Here is a 4,522-nt window from a genome sequence, read left to right as displayed (position 1 = left end):
TTACTCCATATCTTTTGAGAACTTTCTCAAGTTGATTATTACAAAAATGAGTACCCCGATCACTTATTAAAGCTTTCAGTGTTCCGAACCTTGGAAAAAGACATTTTAAAAAGTTGACTACAACTCGTGCATCGTTAGTCGAGCGAGCTTGTGCTTCCGCCCATTTAGATACATAATCAATGGCAACGAGAATATAGAGATTATTATGAGATTTTGGAAATGGACCCATAAAGTCAATACCCCAAATGTCAAATACTTCACATACTTGAATGACATTTTGTGGCATTTCTTCACGTTGACTTATTTTTCCGGCCCTTTGACAAGCATCACAGGATTTGCAAAGAAGGTGTGCGTCTTTGAAAATTGTAGGCCAATAGAATCCAGCATCGTAAACTTTTCTTGCTGTATGTTGAGGCCCATAATGCCCTCCTGTTGGTCCTGTGTGACAATGGTTTAAGATTTGACTAGCTTCATCCCCGAATACACATCGGAGTATTATTCCATCGGGATAACTTTTAAACAAATGTGGATCTTCCCAAAAATAGTGTTTTATATCACTAAAGAATTTCTTTCGTTTTTGGTACGATAATCCTTTTTCAAGGAATCCACATACTAAGTAGTTTGCATAGTCTGCAAACCATAGAATTTCATTGTAATCTATCTTCAATAGATATTCACCAGGAAAGTTGTCTTGTATGGCAGATTCATTTAGAACTTCTAATTTAGGATTTTCAAGACGAGAAAGATGATCAGCGGCGAGATTTTCTGCTCCCTTTTTATCTCGGATTTCAATATCGAACTCTTGTAAGAGTAAGATCCAACGAATTAATCTTGGTTTGGCATCTTGTTTTGAAAATAGGTATCTAAGAGCAGAATGGTCAGTATAGATCACCGTTTTAGCTAGAACGAGATATGAACGAAATTTGTCAAAAGCAAAGACAATAGCAAGGAGTTCTTTTTCAGTAGTTGTGTAATTCGTTTGTGCTCCTTGTAACATCTTACTAGCGTAATAAATAGGTTGAAATCGTTTTTCAATCCTTTGTCCTAAAACGGCTCCCATTGCAAAATCACTTGCATCGCACATAATTTCAAAAGGTAGATTCCAATTTGGAGTTATCATAATCGGCGCATTAGTGAGTTTCTCTTTAAGAATATTAAAAGATTTGATGCATTCATCTGAAAAGATGAATGGAGCATCCTTTTCTAGGAGTTTATTCATAGGAGTGGCAATTTTAGAAAAATCTTTTATGAAACGTCGATAAAAACCGGCATGCCCTAGAAAACTCCTAACTCCTCTAACATTGGTGGGATATGGAAGTTTAGCAATTACATCTACTTTAGCTCTATCCACTTCAATTCCTTCCTTTGAGATTTTATGTCCAAGAACGATGCCTTCTTTAACCATGAAATGGCATTTCTCCCAATTAAGTACTAGATTTGATTGTTCGCATCTAATAAGCATTCATTCAAGATTAACTAGACATGATTTAAATGTATCACCGAAGACTGAAAAGTCATCCATGAAAACTTCCATGCATTCTTCTATCATGTCGTGAAAAATCGCCATCATGCACCTTTGAAAGGTTGCAGGGGCGTTGCAAAGTCCAAATGGCATGCGTTTGTAAGCAAAAGTACCATAAGGGCACGTGAACGTGGTTTTCTCTTGGTCCTCGGGTGCTATTGGAATTTGAAAATACCCGGAAAAACCATCAAGAAAACAATAGTAACTATTTCCGGCTAATCTTTCCAATATTTGATCAATGAAAGGTAAGGGAAAGTGATCTTTTCTGGTGACGTCATTTAATTTTCTATAATCAATACAAACACGCCATCCTGTGACAGTCCTAGTAGGAATAAGCTCATTTTTTTCATTTGTGATGACAGTCATGCCACCCTTCTTAGGTACGCATTGAACTGGGCTTACCCATGGACTATCAGAGATTGGATAAATTAAACCTGCATCTAGCAGTTTAATAATTTCTTTCTTAACAACATCTTGCATATTAGGATTTAGTCTTCTTGGCGTTGCACATACATTTTATGACCTTCTTCCATAAGGATTTTATGTGTGCAATACGAAGGACTTATTCCTTTAATATCATGAATCTTCCATGCAATAGCTGGTTTATGAGCTTTTAGCAAAGTAATGAGTTGAGATTTTTCATTTTCAGTAAGAGAAGATGATATTATTACAGGTAATTCAGTTTCACCATGTAAATAAGCATATTCCAAATGGTTTGGAAGTGGCTTTAACTCTAATGTCGGTGGTTCTTCTATCGATGATTTATATCGATATCTGTCTTCCTCTTTTAGCATTTGAATTTCTTCTGTTGTTGGTTCATATCCATTAGCCATAAGTGTAGCTAACATTTCAGTTTCATCAATTGGTTCAATTCCTTCTCCTAAAGAACATTCTCCTGTTCCTTGTAATTCTGGAAATGCTTCTAACAATTCTGCATGTGAATCTATATTTTGAATATAATAACATGTATCATCTGCAGATTGCGGTTATTGCATTGCTCTATCAACAGAAAAAGTAACACTCTCGTCCTCTATACTTAGGGTCAGTTTCTTACCGAACACGTCTATTATTGCTTTAGCCGTGTTTAAGAATGGTCTTCCTAATATGAGAGGAACTCGAGAATCTTCTTCCATGTCCAGAATAACAAAATCTACTGGAAATACTAAAGTACCAACTTTAACTAGCATATTCTCCATTACCCCTCTAGGATATTTTACTGATCTATCGGCTAGTTGTATACTTATTCGTGTTGGTTTCAATTCTCCATGGTCTAGTTTAGCATATAGTGAATACGGTATTAGATTTATACTAGCACCTAAGCCTGCCAATGCTTCTATTGAACTAAGACTACCCAGAAAATATGGAATTGTGAAACTTCCTGGATCTGATAATTTTTCTGGTATCTTATTCAACAACACTGCAGAACAATTAGCATTCATAGTAACAGCCGAGAGTTCTTCCATTTTCTTTCTATTTGTGATTAGATCTTTTAGAAATTTAGCATATCTAGGCATTCCTGAAATTACATCAATGAAAGAAAGATTTACATTTATTTGTTTAAACATATCCAAGAATTTGGATTGCTCGGCTTCAAGTCTCTCTTTTCTCATTTTACTCGGGTAAGGAAGTGGTGGTTGGTATGGTTTAACATAAGGTTTAGCCTTAACTGTGTTATCTTCATTAACCTTTTCAACTACCGGTTCTGTTTCCTTATCTTGTTCAGATTGTGGTTCTTGTGGAGTAGGAATAGCTTCATCAGAAATTACAGGTATTTCAGGTGGTTTAAGTGTAATACCACTTCTTGTGGTAATGGATTTAGCTGTTTCATTTCGGGGGTTAGCATTTGTATCACTAGGTAGACTTCCCGGTTTTCTTTCACTTATCAACCTTGCTAGGTTGCTTACTTCTTGTTCCAAATTTTGAATAGAAGCTTGTTGATTTCTAAATGCTTGAGCATTTTGTTCATTGGTTTGTTTCTGAGATGTGAAAAACTGAGTTTGAGATTCAACTAGCTTCGACATCATATCTTCTAAATTTGGATTTTTATCATCGGTTTGTGGTGGTTTGTTTTGAAAAATAGGTCTTTGCTGATTGTAAGTATTATTGGATACTTGTTGATTACTAGGACCTTGTTGATTGTTGTATGGAACATTTCGGTTATAATTCTGGTTTTGATTGTAAATTGGTCTTGGCGGTTGATAATTATTCTGATAATTATTTCCAGGCCTTTGGTTTATGTATGAAACATTCTCTCTTTGTTCCATTGTTAGCTTAATACTGAGACAATCTTTTGTCAAATGTGGTTCTCCACACTGCTCACAACTAATTCGTAATGAGTGTATATCTTTAGTCATCTTTTCCATTCGTCTCTCGACAGCATCTATCTTTGCGGAAATGGAATCTAAGTCATGGCTAGAATTGGCTCTAGCTGCTTTAGATGATCTAACGATATCTTTTCTTGGTGCCACTCATGTGAGTGGGAAGCAGTGTTATCAATAATTTTGTAAGCGTCAGTTGCTGTTTTCTTCATAATGGAACCACCAGCTGCTATACCGATGTCATTCCTTGTAGTGATTTCGCATCCTTGGTAGAATATTTGTACTATTTGACAGGTGTCTAAACCATGTTGCGGACATCCTCTTAATAACTTTCCAAATCTGGTCCATGCTTCATATAAAGTTTCATTTGGTTTTTGTGTGAACGTAACAATTTCTCCTTGAAGTCTTACGGCTTTAGATGCCAGAAAGAATTGTTTAAGAAATTTTTCAACTAAAACATCCCATGTATCAATCGCCCCTTCAGGTAACGATTCCAACCAATCTTTGGATTCTCCCTTTAAAGTCCAGGAAAATAACACGAGATATATCTGTTCATCCTCCACTTCTCGGATTTTAAATAGAGTGCAGATCCTATTAAAGGTTCGAAGATGTTCATTTGGATCTTCCTTCAGCGCACCACTAAATTGGCATTGATTTGTTACCATGTGTAGGATTTTTCCTT

General features: G+C 35.9%; 1 non-coding gene across 1 annotated transcript; it reads left to right on the top strand.

Annotated features, from left to right (window-relative positions):
* The first annotated feature begins 4,140 nt into the window (after nt 1-4,140).
* Nucleotides 4,141-4,247, top strand: LOC139903507 (small nucleolar RNA R71). The gene has a single exon (XR_011778322.1). It is a non-coding gene; the product is annotated as a small nucleolar RNA R71 (small nucleolar RNA).
* The last annotated feature ends 275 nt before the right edge of the window (nt 4,248-4,522 follow it).

Source organism: Rutidosis leptorrhynchoides, chromosome 3, assembly GCF_046630445.1.
Source record: "Rutidosis leptorrhynchoides isolate AG116_Rl617_1_P2 chromosome 3, CSIRO_AGI_Rlap_v1, whole genome shotgun sequence".
In the NCBI taxonomy this organism is placed as follows: domain Eukaryota; kingdom Viridiplantae; phylum Streptophyta; class Magnoliopsida; order Asterales; family Asteraceae; genus Rutidosis; species Rutidosis leptorrhynchoides.
Note: the sequence above shows the minus strand (reverse complement) of the source record. Positions and strands in the feature narration are given on the sequence as shown.